The following is a 20892-nucleotide window of genomic DNA, read 5'->3' on the forward strand; positions in this document are numbered from 1 at the left end:
CGGAGTTCACTCAGACTCATGTCCATCGAGTCAGTGATGCCATCCAGCCATCTCATCCTCTGCCGTCCCCTTCTCCTCCTGCCCCCAATCCCTCCCAGCATCAGAGTCTTTTCCAATGAGTCAACTCTTCGCATGAGGTGGCCAAAGTACTGGAGTTTCAGCTTTAGCATCATTCCTTCCAAAGAAATCCCAGGGCTGATCTTCAGAATGGAGTGGTTAGATCTCCTTGCAGTCCAAGGGGCTCTCAAGAGTCTTCTCCAACACCACAGTTCAAAAGCATCAATTCTTCGGTGCTCAGCCTTCTTCACAGTCCAACTCTCACATCCATACATGACCACAGGAAAAACCATAGCCTTGACTAGCACGTAGTAAATTCTCAAGGAACATTTTTGTTGATTAGGCAAGTAATAATAATGGCTTCCCAGGTTTTGCTAGTGGTAAAGAATCTACCTGCCAATGCAGGAGACGAGGGTTCTATCCCTGGGTCCAGAAGATCCCCTGGAGAAGGAAATGGCAACCCACTCCAGTATTCTTGCCTGGAGAATCCCATGAACAGAGGAGCCTGGCAGTCTATAGTCCATGGGGTTGCAAAGAGCTGGACGTGACTGAAGAGACTTAGCATGCAATAATGCCAATATTTTCATTTCCACCCATCCCCTTCTTATACGTTCCAATGGCATAATAATAATTTTATCTAAAATAAGTAGGCAAAGATATGAGAACAGTGGGGAAGTGCAGGTTGTCAGTCCATCAAATAGTGGATGAAGAACCCTCAGTAGAGCTGTAGAAAAACACAGAAGAAACTGAAAATAGAGTCCCTGCCTTCAGGGAACTTAAAGCTTAGAGAAACAGGGTAACCCACTGTGAAAAAGATGCAGAAAATCACCATTCAGCAGTCTGTTTGGTTGGCCCTGCTCTTTTGGAAACTCAAAGTTGGGGAAAATAGAAAGGATACATACTGCAAAAAAATAAAAAAAACAATCTCAGAGGGAGGAGGAAGTGAAAGGGCTTTACTGCGCACTCTTTGTTCGGTCCTATAATTACCTGTACCTCTTCAAGTGTTTTCATGCTGGAAACTAACCAGGGAGACTGGTCGAAGGATGAATCATTCTAATTAACAGGAATAGAAGGTGAACTTTGACAAAGCTTCAATTGGCTCTTTTCTTTAAATAGTCAAGTAATTATGCTGCAATTTGGCATCGTAAACAATTGTTTCCATCCTTATCTCAACCTGAGATAATGGTTTCTGAGTCTTTTAGGGGCAGTGATTTTCAAAGTTTAGTCCTCAAGCCATCTGCTTTAAATATCCACTGCCAAAATTCTGATTCATGGGATCTGGGGCAGGGTCTGGAAGTCTGCTTTTTTTCTTTAAATAAGCATTTTATTGATATTTTGGAATAATTTTATATGTATAGAAAAGTGAAATAGTACAGAAACTTCCTGTGTTTCCTGCACCTGGCTTCCCCGAATGTTAACTCCTTACATAACCAGAACGTATTTGATAAATTAACAACAAAGCTACAGACTTTTTTCAAATTTCATCAGTTTTGTCATTGTTGTCCTTTTTCTCTTTAATCCAGGATATTACATTACATGTAGTTATCCTGTCTTCTTAATCCTGTCTTATCTGTGATGGTTTCTTAGTCTTTCCTGCATTTTTAATAAGCTCCCAGGTGGCTCTCAGACACTAGAACGCGAAACCCACTGTTCTTCTAAAGCCAGGGACGAACCCTAGGCACACCTAACAAGTGCTCAGAAACCTGGGGAACCTCCCCTTGCCTAAGGGGGGACCTTGTGCTTTTCATCCTGTCAGTCAGGGACAGAGCCCCAAACCGAAGGCACATTCTGGGGGAGCCCGGGAAGAATTTAGCCAAGGTGCTATTTACGGAAATGGAGGCAGGGTGAAGGAAACAAATAAGAGATATTAAGGCAGCCGGGAGTTTTTGGCAGTGAAGAGCTGTCCTCTCTTCGGGACGGGTGACCTGGTGCAGCAGTAGTCATGGATGTGTAGATGGAAAACCAGTCACTGCCAGAATGTTAGCCCCCAGTGTGCGGAGGACATGTGTCTTTGTCTTTGCCTTGGAGCTCCTGGTGGTGCCTCACATTGGTGAGACTTCACTGGAAGCCAGAGGGCAGGGGATGGACAATACAGTTGCTGGACAGAGAAGAAGAGAAAGACGCAGAATGGATCTGGAGAATGGATCTAGTGAGGGGGTGAGGTGAGAATAACCAGTCCTGTGTTAAAGCAAAATGCAGGAGAGAGAGTCTGATTAGTTAATTGTGCCTGGGTTAAAACATGTGCTCTGCTTATTATTTCACAGGTCCTATGTTAGTAGGGAGGGCCCTGTAGTTTAATAATAATAAAAAAAAGGATGCAAAAAAACATTGCATTTAGACTCTGAAACTGTACGATTGATCAATATGTTGCAAATTCCACAAACATTCTTTAGGTAGGTTAATGAAAATTAAAAAACTGTAGCCTCCAGCTAAATAAATAAATATCTAGACTGAAGAAAAAGAACTACCATCTGAGATATAGCCTTCTACAATTTGGATAAAACAGTGCTTTTATTCCACCCCACCCATTTTGTTATACTTGGCTCTAGTCTGTGAAAGACCATATCATCACCCCTTCTGCAGTATAGAGAGTTAAATTCTGGGCACCAAAGAAAAAGACTCAGAAAATGGTCCTCTTCTTTTTGCAATTGCAAAAGGATAAAAATGGGGAAAAAGCCCATCTTTCTTAAGCATCCATGGGACTTCTGGAGAATCACTAGTCTTTAGGAGGAGGCTTTCCTGGGGTTTATCCAGTGGAGGTTGTTTTTGATGATGGAAGTGAATGGGTGAGATTTTTTTTCTCCCTTCATTTCAGAAAAGGAGTATAAGTTAGCACGGAGGAATAATAGTCAAATTGTGCTGTTTTTGACATTAAGTGTGACATTAAATACATCAAGTGTGCCAAAATAGAAAGCTTGGTGGAGATTTGTTTTGCTTATATACTTTTCCTCATACATACTGGTCTCTGGTGTTTGCTCACCCTCTTCAGTGAGGAAACAAGCACTGCTGTATTTATTTTGCAAAGTGGTTGCATTGGGATCTTAGCAGGAAACAGAATTCACCTCAGAGGGTTCGAATGAAGAGAGTTTAATGAAGGGACTATTGCAAACCTACGGGCAGGGTTACGAGAACAGACAAGGGGTGGCCTAGCTTCCAGGAACCAGCAGCAATGGGAAGCCCTTGCCATCTCCAGGGCAAGGGACAAAAGGGGCAAACAGTGGTGAGGGTTGGCAACAGCTGTAAGGACACTTAAGTGAAACAGGGAGAGAGAAGGGAAAACAGCACCTCATTGCTCTCCCTACAGCTCTCCCGACAGCTCTCCCTACAGCTCTCCCATCTTTGTCTGGTGCCCCCATTAGTTAAACCCAACAGGAAGCCAGCAGTATAGATGACACAGGGGCAGGAGAGGTGGGGTAGGGTTGTGGGTGTTTAAAGGCAGGTGGGGAATAACTGGCAAGTGTTTTTTCCCCATTTGAACCCCTGAAATGATTACTTGTGACATTATATTTAGAGGAAATTCAACGTAGGTACATGAAATTAATGAGCAAATCCATTAGCCATTTTTTTTAAATTAAAAAATTTTATTTTATATTGGAGTATAGTTGTTTATGTCATGTTAGTTTCAGGGGTACAGCAAAGTGATTCAGTTACACATAGACATGTATCTTTTCTTTTTCACATTCTTTTCCCATTTAGGTTATTACAGTAAGCAGAGCTGATTTTATTGTTTTAAAAACTTGCTACTCCCTTAGCCTGTTCTGAAGTTTCTTTGAGTAGACCCAGATTTTCTCCAGTTCTCTTAGCCTCACACTGTGGTGAGCAAGGCATTGTCTTTACCATGACATGAGGCCTGAATTTGACCTCCGCAGCTTGAAGGAGGACAGTCACCAGCATAGCTTGTCCAAACTGGCATTTTCAGAGTTAAAGATGGCCACCATAATGTGTATGCTCTTGTTGTCTTAATAAGCTGTTTCTGTTGGAGCTAAATGTAATTACTAAACAATCATTTCCAGTTGTTCATTGATTATTTGTGCATGATTATTTAATGAAAATACACCCAGATGACCAAGAGCTAGCAAGGCCCGCTTCTGGGAAAGAATTCACTCTAGCTGGGTACCCTCAGTTGCAGATTATTTCAAAATGAAAGCAAAGCAACAAGACCATCTTAAATGCACCTGGCAACTTTTAACCAAACTTGGCCCCAGGATCATTTCAGAGCTTCTGCTGTGAGACTCATAGAAACAGAGCTGAAAATAGATTGGTTGCAGCAATTTCAGCAAGGGGACCTGAAAATGTTTTCTTTGGCCGAGGGTTTTTAGTGAGTGATGAATCGGCAGTGCTCAGAAGATTGCATTCTTGGTAAAATAAATTCATATTTGATTTTTCCTTTTCCTGGTGGACTATTTCTGTGAAATACTTTATATCAAATCTTTAAATATGATACAGTGGAGGCTGTCAGTCTCCTATTTGTTGTGATCTTTTGTCCTATTTCATTAGCTCCACTTTTCCTTTCCATATTTGTGATGGATTCTTGGGCAAAGTTACCTTCATCTAAAAGGCTCCAGAAAAAAATAAAATAAAATCATGCTCTTTAAAGGTTTTATTTATATCAGTTAATTAGTTTTCCCTGTTCTCAGCCTCGACTGTATTCCCTTTTTCCCTAGCTTGGAAAAATGTCTGGCCTGGCTTTGTCTTCAGTCATATTGGCTGTTCTCTTTATAATTGTGAAAATGCTAAATAAAAAAGTAAAAAACAAAAAACAACAAACAAAAAAAAGAACATGATCCTAAGCTATTCATTCTGTGGCCAGTTGGCTTAAAGTTCAAAAGTCTTTGACTCTCATAGCATAAATGAGTTTTGTTGCAATTTTGAGCAAATCTAGAGAAAAAAAAAAATCTGTCGATTATGTCTTAAATGAAGTAATGTCATGGCTTTGAGCAGCTAGAATCTATAAACTGCTTTTAATCAGTGACTTTCAGTGGATACAAAGACCTTTTCACCCTACCGATCTAACCTATGCACAGCGTTAGGGCAGGTAGGTAGTGGTTAATGCAACACTATGCTGGCTTGCTTTAACCTAAGTTAAGAACCTGGACCCCGTGATAATAGGGAGTAACACTGATGGAAGGATCATCTCTGTCCTTGGCAGCTATTCTTGTCTGTGTCAGGATCATTTTCCAAACGGCTATGGGGGTGAACATGGCTGCATCTTTAACTCTGGGGCCCTCCGCACTCCCTAAGGTTCAATTAGTCAATGGCTCTGGAAGATAGATCTGTTTCCTTTCCCGCTGTCACCGCCATGGTGAGGACCTTCCTAATGGTCTGGTTATTGAGACAACCTCCCACAAGCCTGCCTGCTCAGAAAGGAGAGAAAAGCAAAGAGCTTTCCTTGCTCTTGTCACATGAGCTTCTTAGACCCTCATATTTATCAGGATCTGCCTCTGCTCAAAAACTCTCAGCCAGTTATTACTGACAGAGTGAAATCTCTATCAGTAACCAGTGAATACATTTCTGTGAGCAACTGCTGTGGGTAAGACTGTCTAGTAGGTCTAGTGCAGAGGCAGTCTGGACACGTATTAGGACCACATGAGATCTTCTCAGTTGCCCCTCACATTTGACTGGAAGGATGCTTTTCTTCTAGACACTGTTCTTGGCTCTGAATGATCATTCTGGTCATAATGTATCCCCAAATGAAACAGATTGGTCATCACCAAAGATGCTCCTGCTGGAGGCAGTTCCCAAAGGAATTGCCAGAAACATGTTAAGCAAAGGAACCTGTAGGGGGAAAAAATGCTGCTTAGACATTTTCTTAAGGTAATTACTTTGGAGAGCATAATGCACATTCCTTGTAAACTAAAGAAAAAACTATGTCACCACTTTCAATCAATCTTGAATAGCAGCTTTCATTTATGGAAGTTCTGGAAGCTGACATGCTTCTAATCTTCAATCAGCCCCATTAAATAGATATTATTTAATTTCCAAGTGTACAGATGAGGAAACTGAGGCTCAGAAGACTTTTGGGGTGTTGGCAGGTCACAGAGTGGGAGGTGGTAGAGCCAAGATTTCAACCCAGTTGGACTGATTCCAAGCCCATTTGCATCCTCAAGAAGTCTATCCTTTTAGCTGTGAAAGTGCAGATTGTCCCTGATGCAACAGGCAGACAAACGCCGTGAAGAGCTGATAGTCAGGAGAGGGAAGGACAGTGGTGAGACCAAGAGCGCTTGTTGGCACTTCATCCGTGCCTCCTCCATCCTGAACTGTCAGCCCTGCTTCTCTTTGATTGCATCATTGGAACTTGCTGGTTTAAAATAGCATCCTCACCAGTGTTACTTCTTGGACAGCAAGCGTCCAGAAAGCTGACACCTGAAATTGTCATCTTCCCTGTGCAGTGAAATTGCCTCCAGTTTGCTGGGACAGAGGCATATCAGCCGATTAGCAGATAAATTTGTGTTGACCTTTCTATTATTATCAACATAATTGTTTGCTTATTTAACTAACGGCATGTGCCCTTGTTAGGAGCTGTGGACATAGAAAAATCTTTGTCATTTCTGGACAAGTGATCTTTGTTAATTTCGGGTATGTCAGTCCAATCCACAGCATGTGGGAAAGGTGGTGGCAGAAACTAATGTTGCCTTTACTGCACATTCTGGAGATGAAGGGAGTGATTTAGCATGTTTCCCCTATAGAGTATATTTGTGGAGTATGCATAAACTAGCAGATTTAATCTAAGAACGACCTGGCCCCTTCCCTGCCTGGCCAGGAGGTATGGTCAGAGAGCCTGAGTTCTAGTTAGTCCCCTAGGATTTGAATCTTGATACTTCTAGTTTATGGGCTTCCCTGTTGGCTCAGATGGTAAAAAATCTGCCTCCAATGAGGGTGACCAGGGTTTGATCCCTGGGCCTGGAGAGAGCATGGCAACCCACTCCAGTATTATTGCCTGGAGAAGCCCATGGACAGAGAAGCCTGGTGGGCTATGGTCCATAGGGTTGCAAAGAGCTGGATACAACTGAGCAACTAACACACACACACACATCTTAGTTTATGGGCTTCTCTGGTGACTTAGCAGTAAAGAATCTGCCTGCAATGCAGGAGACACAGTAGGCTTTGGTTCAATCCCTGGGTCAGGAAGATGCCCTGGAATAGGAAATGGCAACACACTCCAGTATTCTTGCCTGGAAAATTCCTTGGACAAAGGAGCCTAGCGTGATGCAGTCCACGGGGTCACAAAGAGTCAGACAGGACTAAGCAACTGAGCACACTTTATAGGGTTATTCTGAAGACTAAGCAAGAAAATCCTTGAAAATTGCTTGGCACATTATTCAGTTCATAGTGAAAACCCAATAATGAGAAGAATAGCAAATACAGAATGAGCAGGCCTGGGCATGGGCTGTGCATTGCACGGCTCCTGGGGGCACCTGCCTCATAGACAACCTTGTGGATATCACCCAGAAGGTGTGCAAGGTATGCAAGGCAGTGACCCTGTGCCAGGAGCTGCTCCAAGGGCTTCATGTGTTTTAACTTTTTAATCCTCCGAACAATCTATTATTAATCCTGCTCACAACTTAGACACAGTTGTTAGTTACCTTGCGTAAGTTGCACCAGCTGGCAAGTGGCAAGGTGAGGATGTTGGCCATTTGTTTTATTACGGTGTACAGTCTTTCCTGTCAATCACAAAATGGAGGGAAGATCTCCTCGAGAGTTTGATGTTCTTTTTCAACCCATAATGCATTCAGTGTCCTTACATATTTTAATATTTTTGAAGCAGTTTATATTTTCTTCCTTTATAGATAGTATGTGTTAGCATAATAATGAAAATTCATGAATTCAGTTGACCTTGGGAGAAAGTGACGTACACTCTCTTATCATAATTGAGTTCTCTGTGATTAGGATCGAAGGAGGGAAGGAGGAAGAAGGGGAGAAAGAGAACAAGCCCACTGGACATTTGAATAACACCAGCAATTTTGGTCTTCCCTGGTGGTACGGTGTATAAGAATCCATCTGCCACTGCAGGGGCCTGGGTTCGATCTCAGGTTCAGGAAGATTCCACCTGGTCGAGGCCTTAGTTGCCTTGGAACAGCTAAGCCCATGCACCACAACTACGGAGCCTGATACTCTAGGGCCTGTGAGCTTCATCTTCTGGGGTCTCTGTGCCTAGAGCCCATGCACCTAAACAAGAGAAGCCACAGCAATGAAAAGCCACGCACACTGCAACTAGAGGGTAGCCCTTGCTTCCCACAACTAGAGAAAGGCTGTGCACAGAAACAAAAGACCCAGCACAAACAAAAAGAAAATAAACAAGCAAACAATTAAAAAAAAATTCCCCAAACAACACCAGCATTTCTACCAGCCCTTTCATCAGGAGGTCATCACCCATTTTCTTTGCTCAGATGGCTTCGCCTCTCACATGACTTACATGATGTGAGTATCTTGCCACGTAGAGGTTTAATAACACACTTTTCATCCAACATGGCCCATAGATGAGGCTGCTAGTTCAGCTGGTGCTCAAGCAAAGATTTACTCCACATCAGAGCCAAAACTGGCGCTGCTGGAATTTTTGACAAGTGACACAACAAGACCTCAGTGAGACATCTTCCTGAGGGACTTTCAGGGGGACTGCCTCTTCAAGAGACCCTTTTTGCCCTGGATGGCGGGCAGTGGGCTGTCAGGAGGAGCATAGCAAGGGTTTTAGTTGTATTGCCTGTGCTTTCTGAAATGGCTCTGTGTCCTCCCCGGCTCTTGCCTGCCTCACAGATACCCTGTGATGAGCACCTCCGGGTTTGCTCCATTCTCCTTCGTTCGCTCTTATTCGCTAACTGCATCTCCCTTTTATCAAGCTCTTTGCATCTGATGGTTGGCTGGATCCTTTCCTTTTTCCTTTTATTTTTAAGTGAGTGATAATTGCTTTACAATGTTGTGTTAAGTTTCTGCTGCATAACTGTGAATCAGCTATAAGTGCATATAAATATATCCCCTTCCTCTTGAGCCTCCTTCCGGCCCCCGCTCCCCACCCGCCTCCGCCGCCCCATCTCCCGCCCTGGGTCATCACAGAGAACCGAGCTGAGCAAGCTGTGCTCTACAGCCCCTCCCCAAGACCGTCCGGTTTACGCACGGTAGTGTGTTAGTGTGTATATGCCTCGCGCTACTCCCTCAATGTGTCCCGCTCTTTTCTTCCCCATTGTGTCCACATGTTCGTTATGTCTACACCTCCATTCCTGCCCTGCAAATAGCCTCATCAGTACCAGTTTTCTATGGCTGGATTCTTTCTTTCCCTGTCTCCTCAGCCCTGTCTTTTCCCTCTGTTGCCCATCTTGAAAGTGAAAGTGAAGTCGGTCAGTCGTGTCCGACTCTTTGCGACCTGGTGGACTGTAGCCTCCCAGGCTCCTCCATCCATGGGATTCTCCAGGCAAGAATACTGTTGTGAAGGAGTGAAGAATACTGGAGTGGGTTGCCATTTCCTTCTCCAGGGAATCTTCCTGACCCAGGGATCGAACCTGGGTCTCCTGCATCGCAGGCAGATGCTTTACCCTCTCAGCCACCAGGGGAGCCCATCTTGGGCCTCCCTAAACTCCGCCTGTACTCCCTCTGCCTTGGGGGAGAATTCAGGCATCATTGGTACCATTTATGTGAAGCAGATAACTTTTACAAACTTCAGAATGTTTCAGAATTGCTTTTTTCTCCTGAAATTTTACTGGAGAGGCTAAAATCAGATTTCAAGGCTATTTTGTATTAATGGGATGACAATGGAGGTGGATCAGCGCTGACTCCCTTTCTTCTCAAATTCCCATCCTCCATGAAGCCGGAAGCGCCTCAGCCTCAGGAAGACAAACGGAATTGGTGGTTTTCCAGGTGAGGTGAGGGGCACCTGATAATCTGCTGTGGGACACGGACGAGCCTGTGTCAGTGTGTGGTTCCTTAGGCTTGTCACACTGAGGCTGCTCAGGACACCGTCAGAATTAGGGAAGACGCGTCTTTTCTGTAAAAATAGCATGTTGTCTACATGATGCCAGGCAAAAGAAGATGATTCAGCGTGCCCTTTGCCACTCTTAGAAAACAACAAAATATGTCTTCCTTTTTACTTAACACCAGAATAAACTACTTCCTTCCACCGTCATTCACAGAGCTAAATTAAAACCGTGCCAGGAAGGAGAGAGGGAATATTTTCATCCAGGACAGAGAAGATCAAAATGGCAGGACTGGCAGTTGGATGAGGGCCTGGCCCATGGCGGGCTGTGGATATTAGCTCACCTACTGTTTGCTGAGGAGACTTTGCTCTTCAGATTATTCATGGCGTCTGCTTTTGAAGGAAGAGTTGGAGGCGCTGTTCAGGAGGATGTTACTTTCCCTAAGGACAGGACAGTGTGAAAGAACATGGCTTAGAAACAAAGTCTAAATATTGAATAGAGAGTCTGAGTGTTGGGTCTGTTTCTTCGTTTTTTCCCTACATGATTGATTTGAAATCTTCAGGATTGAATTAAGGGAGGATGTATTGTCACTTTCCTGTCTTCTCTCCTCAATCTCCCCACACTTCCTCTCTCAAGGCCCCCATCTCATTTTATGAGAATTCCCTGTTCTGTGCATCTTTGGCAACTTGGGGCTGGGACATAATCTGTACCCCTGATAGTGTCTGGCAGGCACGTCGCTGATGCTCATTTGTGGAAAGAAACAGTGAAGGAATGAATGGCATTCACATGTTATGTTTTTCTCCTTTTTTGCAAGTTCCTTAAATAAAAAACCAGGTCTGATTCTACAGGTAATGTGGCAGAGATCACAGGTTCTCAGCAAGAGCCTTCTTCCCAGGACACTACTTATTGTTCCAGGCATGCTGGGACTGTTATTTAAAGCAGTGTGTTATCAGAGGCTTTATTAACCCTCTGAATCCAATCATCAGAGAATGTGAAACTTGAAAAGCTTCAAAGTCAGAAGAATAAATGCAAAAGCTTTTACTTGTTATTCTTGTTCTAGAACTAAGGAGAGTAACAGGGGGGCCACGTCCAGATCTCTTTAAACTGGAAGGGCAGTTGCAGATACTAGGTTCGTTGGGTATAATCTCCTAAAGTCATTTTATCTGAGGAAAATAAAGGAGTTTTGAAAGCCTGGAGAAGCCTGAGTTAGCCAGAAAGAATCAGCAAGCAGGGCTATAGCCCGTAATTTGAAGGACAGTGCTATTTTCTGTGCCCTTGAAGCTGGAAGCAGACAGTTCCAGGATCAGCATCAGTATTCTGAGCTTTTAAAAAATTTTATAAGTTTCAACAGTATCATTTTAAACCAAGTCATATTATTCTATTAAATCAATGCACTCTATTTTGGCTGATTGTTTCCATTTTTTTTAAACCTATTATAAATAATGTTGCCATGAGCATCTTCTTGGGTACAACATTTTTTTCCCTTTAGGATGGATTAGTACTGTACCGAGGGGGATGCATGCTTTTATGGCTCTGGATACCTATGGCTAAAATAGTCTTTAAAGGGCTGTAATGAATATATTTAGGGAGTGTTTTAGCTTCTTTTGAAAGCTGTGTGCTTTGCTCAATGATGTTTACCACTTTGTGATAGTCTGTCCTTGTAAATCTGAAACCGTGGGCTGCACATGTCTCTGTCTCTCTAACTCATCTGGACCCATGTATCATGGAGGCTCAGTCTCAGTATAGCCTCACAGCCAAGGGAACAACATCCAACAGTCCAATGTTGTGGAAGTGAAAGTGTTTAGTTGCATAGTCATATCTGACTCTTTGCAACCCGATGGACTGTAGCCCGCCAGATTCTTGTGTCCATGGAATTCTCCAGGCAAGAATACTGGAGTGGATACCCATTCTCTTCTCCAGGGAATCTTCCCCACCTAGGGATCAAACCTGGGTATCTGCCTTGCAGACAGATTCTTTACCGTCTGAGCTACTAATTCCTATCTTTACTGTAATTCTCAAAGAACATGAGATGAACATGTTCATGTTCTTAAATCTACCTCTTCTTTTTAATTCTATTTCATGCTGTAGTTGCTTGGTGTCCTGTCTTCATATTGCCATCTCATTTCTAAATGGCTTTTCTTTTCCTTTTCTGCTGATACATACCATCAAGCTCATATATTTAGCCATCTTCCCTCAAGCCCACACACTGGACCCATGACTCTTTTCATATATAGAACCTCCCCTGGGAGATATAGTCTGAATGTTTTCTGGTGAATTTTCTTATACCCAGACTCAGACTTAATGCAACATGAGAAAACCCTGGAGCTGACCTGACAAGCTGGAGGGGATTAGGAAAGACCATGCCTAGAGGGTATTAATACTTTTGTCCCTGTCCCAGGTAATAATAACAGCTAACACTTACAAGTGTTTACTAGGTACTTTTCTAAGTACCTTGCATGTATTGTCATTGATTCCTCGTAACAACCTTTTGAATTAACTAATAATATCAAAGCCATGTTTTAGATCAAGACACTGAACTAGAAAATATTTTAAGTGACTTTCTCATTGTCACAAAGGAAGTGACAGAGCTGGAATTTGAAATAGCTGGTTGGCTTTAAAGGGCTGGAGAAGGAAATGGCAGCATTCTTGCCTGGAGAATCCAATGGACAGAGGAGCCTGGAGGGCTACAGTCCATGGGGTTGCAGAGTTGGACGTGACTGAGTACACACGCATGCTTTAGAGGGTGGGTTCTTATCTACTGTGCTATATTCCTTAAATTTCTATTTTAACATATATATAGACAAATATGTACACATTATATATATATATAGTTATGGATAAATTACATTTCCTTATTTAATCAAAATATAGAGCCAGAATTTGAAAACAAAGTGGAGTGTTCATTTCTTATGAGTTAGTTTTTCTAAATTAAAAATCACTTGGGAACTTTATGCTGCTGTCTCAATCTACCTGTCTGATCTTATTGATTCGGGCCATGGTGTTGCTTTTATTACTTCTTATGAGAAAGGCCTATTTTGACAAGGTCAGTGGAAAGATTTAATCCATCTTAGAATCTGGAAGATAAATCTAGTTTAAAAAAAAAAAAAAAGGATTTGCTAGTATACCAACAGGGAGTGATTGCTGAGCCTCTTAAAGAAAAGGATTTGTAATTTAAGTTGCTTTTTATCAATTTTTCAAGTAAATGCATGCATCCTGCCTATGTTCTGGGTTTGCTTTTAATGCATCAGCTTTCATCTTTTATATTTTCCTCTTATCCATGCCAATTACCTGGTCTGGTTCACTGTTTTCATCCCAGAGATGCTGTATGATGCAGTGCTCAGATAAGAGTCCCCTTCTCCTTTGGAAAAAATTGCTTGCAAGTTAGATGCATGAATGTATCTTTCTCAGTCAGAGGAATAAAAAAGCAGATTTTTTTTTTCTTAAGAAGAAAATGTTTAGCAATTTAGGTCACTCTTTACAGTCAAAATTAACTTTAAAAAGATCATTTAAATGTTCAGCTTGAAACTGTCTATAGTCTGCTCTTCAAAGAGGAGTGCTCACTGAGAGATGCAACAGTCCTCCAGTTTTCTGGAGTGGAAAGAATGCCGGAACATTCAGGAGACTTGAAATCAATGTCAATTCTGCTGATAACCAGCTGCTTTGGGACTTATTACTTATCCTCTCTGCATCTTACTGTCTTCATCTGTAAATGGAAGGTTTATACTAAATAATTTTTGCACCTTTCTTCATGCATAAATTTCCCTGGTCAGCTCTAACATAGGCAACCACCTCCACATCTAAGTGTTTCCCAACCCCTCTCCCCAAAATGCTTACCAACCCTCATTGGCTGGCTGAGGCTCAAACTTGCCCAATTAAAGCACCATTCCTTAAGATTGCATGCATACATGCTAAGTTGCTTCAGTCATGTCTGACTCTTTGTGATGCTATGGACTGTAGCCCACCACGCTCCTCTGTCCATGGAATTCTCCAGGCAAGAATACTGGAGTGGGTTGCCATTTCCTTTTAAAATTGGGCACTGGTTGAAATAAAAGTATTATTAGATGGAACTATGTAAGCTAATTGCCATATTATTTAGTTCACCCACTCCAGTATTCTTGCCTAGAGAATCCCTTGGACAGAGGAGCCTGGTGGGCTGCTCTCCATGGGGTTGCACAGAGTCGGACATGACTGAAGTGACTCAGCATGCATGCATGCATTAGTTCATTTAAATAGTCCAATAAGCAATAAGTGAGCACATAAGATATTCAAGATACTGAGTGGGGCACTGGGTGTGTTTGGAATGATGGAGAGGAATGTAAAGATGAATAACTTATGGTCTTGGAGTTGAAGGGCTCAAAGTGAGTGGTGAGGAATGGAAAATCTGCATAAATATCAGATGACCCCTGTGGCTTTTGAGTGCTGTAAGATTTCAAGTGGAGAGAGGGATTGCTGTCAGCTGCATTGCTGTCAATTAAAAAAAAATTAAGATTAGGCTTGAGTATGGCTTTGAAAGACAGTTGACTGGTTAAAAAAAAAAGACAAAGATAAGGAGCTGTGACTTGGCATGAATCAAAGTTTTGAGGTGGGAATAACCAAGGCAAACTGGGAAATACAGTTCAATAAATGAGGTGAAGCCATGATACTGGTAAAAGATAGGCAAAGAACATTAGACTTAATACAGTAAGTCAAAGGGAGCACTCGTTATTCTTGAATGAGAGAGTGACAAGCTGCTGGGCAAATTTCAGGAACTTCATGTGATGGGCTGTGCAGAAAAGTTTTCAGGAAAAAAAACACATCCTAAGGCTTCAGAGATTCAGCCCTCACCCCATGAATGTTATTGAATGAGTGCTTTTGGAATTTGATTTGATGTCCTTCTAAGAAAAGGGTTGACTATAAATAATCTTGCCAGCAAAAATAAGCAGCTTGGGAAGAAAAAGGAAGTATATGAGGGATTTCAAAGTGAAGGGACAGAGATTGGCATGCCCACTCACCTCCGGTTCTCCAGTCCCAGCATCATTAGCATTCATCCTCTTTCCTTTTCTAATTATTCTACCCCGTGTGTGTGTGTGTGTGTGTGTGTGTGTGTGTGTGTGTGTGTGTGTTAGTTGCTCAGTCATGTCCGACTCTGCGACCCCATGGACTGTAGCCCGCCAGGCTCCTTTGTCCATGGGATTCTCCAGGTGGTTGCCATTTCCTTCTCCCTTAAAAGTGGGTAAAATGTCAACTGTAAAAAGTCAGAGGTGCCTTTGGGGAGGGGAGGTTATATTTAGCTTCTCATGGTTTTAAGAAGCTATAGAACCTGTCTTTTCTCTCATTTCTCTGTCTTCTCACTGGAGGACATATTTAATAGGTTCTATATTGGAATTGGGCTTCCCTCATAGCTCAGTTGGTAAAGAATCCGCCTGCAAGGCAGGAGATCCCGGTTCGATTCCTGGGTTGGAAAGATCCACTGGAGAAGGAATAGGCTACCCACTCCAGTATTCTTGGGCTTCCTTTGTGTTGTGGCTCAGCTGGTAAAGAATCTGCCTACAATGTGGGATACCTGGGTTTGATCCCTGTGTTGGGAAGACACATTGGAGAAGGGAAAGGCTACCCACTTCAGTAAAAGTTTTAGAGTCTAAGCGTCTGTTCTGATATTGCTGCATAACAAGTCACCCCCAAACCTAGGGGCCCAGCAATCATTGACATGCGTCACTCATCTAAGTGGAGCTGGGCTGGTGGGGAAGGTGTGTCTCTGCTCCATGACATCAGTTGGGACAGATCAAGGGGAGGTGGGAGGACCCACTGCTAACATGGCACTGTCTCCTGGCTGGAAGGTTGGCTCTGGTTTTTGGCTGGGAGGTTGAGGCGAGGGGTTTGCCAGAAGGCTGGGATGGAGAACCCTGGGTGCTTGGCTTTCATGTAGGTTGGTGGCCGAATTCCAAAAGTAAAAATCCTGAATGAAAGAAAGAGAGAGGGAGAGAGAGAGCCAGACAGAAACTCTATTGCTCTAAAGTTGCAAGTTACCAGCACAGCTTGCACCACATTTTGTTTGGTAGGTGGGAGTAAGTCATCTCAAGAGGAGGGGAACTTGACTCCACCTCTGAGAAATATCCCAGGATTTGCCAACAACTGTTAAAACCACTGCAGTATCCATAGGATTCTCCCTCCCTCCCCCCGCCCCCCACCAGTTCATCATCCCCTATCCTTCGCTGTATCTTTTTAAAATTAAAAAATATTTTTTGGCTGTGCTGGGTCTTCATTGCTCTGTGGACTTTTTCTCTAGTTATGGTGAGCAGGGGCTCCTCTAGTTGTGGTGTGTGGGTTTCTCATTGTGCTGGCTTCTCTTGTTGTGGAGCACAGGCTCTAGAGTGCAGACTCAGCAGTCGTGGTGCTCGGGCTTAGTTGCTCCATGACATGTGGGATCTTCCCGGACCAGGGATTGAACCCATGTCTCCCACATTGGCAGATGGATTTTTTGCCACTGAGCCAGCAGGGAAGCCCTAATTGTATCTTTAAATGTTCATAGGAGTAAAGCCTCAGATGCCATCTAGGACAGGGCCAGACAGGTCATGTTTGTGAGTGAGGCAGGGTGTGGGGTTGGTGATGTAAAGGAGAGGAATTTCCTCCCGTAAAGCAGACAAACCCACACTCCCAAGCCACCAGTCTGGAACTTCTGGCTGGATAGAGAGGCAGAAGTAAACTTCACTCTGTCCCTCTAGACTCTTTTTTGTTGTTGATCAGTGAGTCTTCTTGATTATTTTTTAAGGGCAGGAAAGGGGATGATATAACACGTATGGGTCAGAAGTAGAAACATGCCTTTAGAGGGATGTCCTTCATCCTGTTTAAATGACAGTTCTCAACGTGGGGCAGGTGGTGGCTTAAAGGAACATTAGACTAACTTTGTTTAGATATTTTATGCTCTAACGGAGGAGATAATCTTTGGATAGACCCTTCAGCTACATGGTTCCATAGAATCCATGTCCCTGACTCTGGTGTCTGCTCCCACAGGGTACTTAGAAAGCTGGAGTCTCTGTGGTACTCCAGCCCCCAAAGTATGTGGGATGCCTAAGCTCCCAGAACAGATGAGAAAACTAGCCACCTGATCTGGGATGAAGGTGGAAACTCTCTGGGTAGAGTTATCTTAGCAAGGCACAGATTCAATCTTGAAATACCATTCTCTGTGATTTGAAAAAGTGGTGGTTTTTCACCACCCCTTTAACCTTGTTCTTAAAGAAACAAAGAAGAGTGTTACTGTATTCTCTTTTCTTTAGATGGGTTCTGCATGGCTAAAGTTACACTCGATAGCTTCTGGCTTGCCTTTGGTTTCAAATACAGGAGAGAGCGGATGTTATTTGGAGAGAACTTTAAGCCCTTTCCACTGATGGAAAGATCATGCTTCGGTGCTTGTTGATCTCCTAGGTTTCCAGGAGTTGTTTTTGAGTCATTTCGAAATAGCTGAGCAATTTTGGTATTAAATTGCAAACTCCTTTCACTTAAGAGCTCCAACATTTATTAGTCAACTGTCCTACAGAGCAGATTTTTCACTCTTATTCTTAAAGGCTTTGCCCATTTCTCCTATAAATAATACCATCTGATGTCAAAATGATATATTTTGTTGTACTGATATTTATTAAAGTTCTTTGAGTCATGGAAAACCATATGCTGGAAGAGGTCTGTGTCTATACCATTGGTTTTAGAAGCAGAAATTTGTTCCATTGGATGCAGAGCCTGGACTGGTGGTAGATGACATTGTAATTAAGCAGTGCTTTTTGTTTCTTTTGTTTTGTTTGCTCTAAAGCCTTTAGAAAGGTTAAGACGTCCAGAATGAGTCGACGTCCAGAATGAAAGGACTCCAAAGAATGAGTGGTTTTTATGAACAGTGTATAACTAGTTGGTTTCTTTCCTCTGACCTTATTTCTTAGATGCTCATGGTTTAGAAACTGCGGGTGGAGGCATTTCTGGAGAATGTGAGATTGAAATACTGCTAGAGTCCAGGCAGAAAACAGAGGCACACTCAACCAAGCAGTTTCAAAGAATTTGAGAGCAGCTCAACTAGTAAAAAAATCCGCCTGCAATGCAGGAGACCCCGGTTCAATTCCTGGGTGGGGAAGATCATCTAGAGAAGGGATAGGCTACCCACTCCAGTATTCTTGGGCTTCCCCTGTGGCTCAGCTGGTAAAGAATCCACCAGCAATGCGGGAAACCTGGGTTCAATCCCTGGGTTGGGAAGATCCCCTGGAGAAGGGAACGGCTACCCACTCCAGTATTCTAGCCTGGAGAATTCCACGGACTCTAAAGTCCATGGGGTCGCAAAGAGTCGGACATGACTGAGATCTATTTCCGGAAGTGTAGCCATGGTGAAGGGGAACCAGAAAAGGACAGTGAAAGCACTCTGAGGGGCCATCACCACACCTGAGCCTGAGGGGACAGAAAGGGGGAACCGAACTGCAGGTGGGAGAGGCCGCTGGGTGGCGCTGTGCTGTGGGCGGAGGAGCACATCCACCCCCGACTCCTAAACTCTCCTACCCGCAGAAGACTGAACAGCAAACCCTCCAGCCTCTCTTCCTTCTGCTCACCGGCTGAGGCCTTCCATTGCGGACCCCAGCCCGAACCCAGGGAGACAGCAAGAAGCCCAGGGCAGCATTCTGTAAAAGGTAGCCTCCTGGGGTTCTGAGCAGGGTGAACAATAGAGAGTGAACTTGAAGGGGCCAATGGAAAGTGGCCATCACAGCAGATAAACGCAACCCTACAGCTTTGGTTTGTCAGCTGTGTTTACAAAAATATGCTCATCGGGTGGGCCTAGTTGCCTGCTGAATTTAATACAATTCAATATTCATACAATATAGTATATGAATATACAATAATATGAATTTAATACAATACAATTATTTCCCTCTAATAGGCTAAGGGTGAAAATTCAGATGCATAAAATCCTTCTCCACCCCCATTTCATTAGCTTGGGGCCACAAGGAAATTTGAGGCTTGCTATTTCTGGTTTTCTTCAGACCCTGTTGTGGAGGTGGAGTTCTGAGGGTTGATAGCAGAGGTGGGCTAAGGTATTTGGAACTAAACTTTCTTAAAGAAGAGGAGATTCTGGTTCTGGACTAGGGCAATAACTCTTTGGCAGAGCCCCTGAGAGGACTAGGGATGGGGGAGTGGAGAGAAAACGAGCCCATCAGTTAGATTTGCAAACCCCTGACTGGTGGCAGAGGCGCGGGACCTCAGAGGCAGGGAAATGTCTGTGGTAAATGTGCTCAAAAGGGACAGCAAGTTCCAAGAAGCGTTCAGCCTCTGTCTCAGAGATGTATTTATCTGGTAGCGTCTGGCCATTTGGGGGTTTGGAACCGTTCACACTATGGTTTATTTCTCTTTTAAAAATAGAATTGTCTAACTCTGCAAACCTAGCGGGGTCCTGACTGTTAGTGTGGAAGCTGGCTGGAAATAGAAGGGCAGAGAGCCCTTGACAGTTTCCAATGTATGTTAATTTATGTAATGTCGTGGAAAATCCATTACATGAAAATAGTATGTGCAGCTTTTTATGTAGAAGACATCATAGGGGTTTTCAAGGCTATAACCTTTTACAAGAAGCCTAACTGCATGCACAGTGGCTCTCAACATAGAAAGTGGGTCTGTGATGTTTCTCAATCTGCTCCAGTCTCAAAGTATCAAAGGGCTTGGTGTAAGGCAAGCTCATGGTGCTTGCTCAAAAGCAGCATCTTGGGGGTGATTGCAGCTTCTGAGGCTTTGGCTTCTTCTCCAAAGAAAAGTTCATTCCAAGATATTGATGTGAACTACCCTCAGATACTGGAAACATGTATATATCAAAGGCTACATTTAAAAAAAGAAATGATCACTTAAATAGGTTATAGAAGGAGCCACATTCAGCAGGGTAGCTGTGTAAAGACTCGAAAGGGTGGAAAAGTTCCTTTAGTCATTCAGTTTGAAAGTCACCTTAATCTGTTAATTGATCTTTTTGTTTGTTTGTGGTGTAAGTTGGTAATCTACCTCTTCTCCAATGGATACCCAGTTGTCTCAACATCATTTATGGAGGAGTCATTTTTTTTCCCCATTGATTTTATTCATTGATTTTTGACTGTGCCCTGTGGAATCTTAGTTCCCCAACCAGGGATTGAATCCATTCCCCCAGCAATGGAAGTGTGAAGTCCTAACCTCTGGACTGCCAGGGAATTCCTTGTTATTGTTCTTGAATTCAAATATTCACAATGACAACCTCTGTGTGGGAGAATAAATCAGTAGTGTTAATTGCTCTTGTTTAACTCAACCATGAGAAAAATTAAGCTTTTCATAATTGGCTGGTTTTCTGGATGACATTTTCTGCTGCAGAACCATTTCTCTTATTTTGTGAGGAAAGAAAGGTTTAAAATGTTTTCAATTAAAAGTTTCATTGTTTTTCTCCCTGTTCTCTAAAAATATGCTCTGGAAGAATATTATTTTAATTGGAAGAAATATTTAGTTCAATAAAACTAAAATATAACTGGGTATAATTAGGAAATGAAATAATCAGGATTAGACATTTGAAAGAACCCACAAGTTTTCTTGTTTGGATGCACACAAGAAATTTATCCTGAGGCCTGAATTTTTATAGTATAGGCACTGAGGAGTCTTGGTAATAAACCAACAGGCTGGGCATTTGCTATGTGCAAGGCTCAAGACTTGTTCTGTAAATATGGGAGTATTGCCTTCCAGAAGCTGTTGTCTAATTGCAGAGATAAAACCCATGAAAACTAACTGATATACAAGAAATACATAACTGTTTAGTTGAAACAATGCCACAAAGCTGTACATGCTTATCTCCCAGATAAATGGTACAAGTAATAAGTGTCTTATTCAGAAAAGGGAGAGATGATTAGGGAAAGGCCTGGAGTGACTTGGAGATGGAACTTGAGTTGGGTTTTTCAGGGCAGCTATGAATCAATAGACTTAGAATGGC

General features: G+C 42.9%; 1 protein-coding gene and 1 non-coding gene across 4 annotated transcripts in view; one reads left to right on the top strand and one right to left on the bottom strand.

The window, feature by feature from the left end:
- Positions 1–20892, top strand: part of NCALD (neurocalcin delta) — a 470454-nt gene that overhangs the window by 148251 nt on the left and 301311 nt on the right. The window lies entirely within an intron of this gene.
- Positions 9527–9600, bottom strand: TRNAR-GCG (transfer RNA arginine (anticodon GCG)). The gene has a single exon. It is a non-coding gene; the product is annotated as a tRNA-Arg (tRNA).

The sequence above is a fragment of the Bubalus kerabau genome, chromosome 14 (assembly GCF_029407905.1).
Source record: "Bubalus kerabau isolate K-KA32 ecotype Philippines breed swamp buffalo chromosome 14, PCC_UOA_SB_1v2, whole genome shotgun sequence".
Lineage (NCBI taxonomy): Eukaryota > Metazoa > Chordata > Mammalia > Artiodactyla > Bovidae > Bubalus > Bubalus kerabau.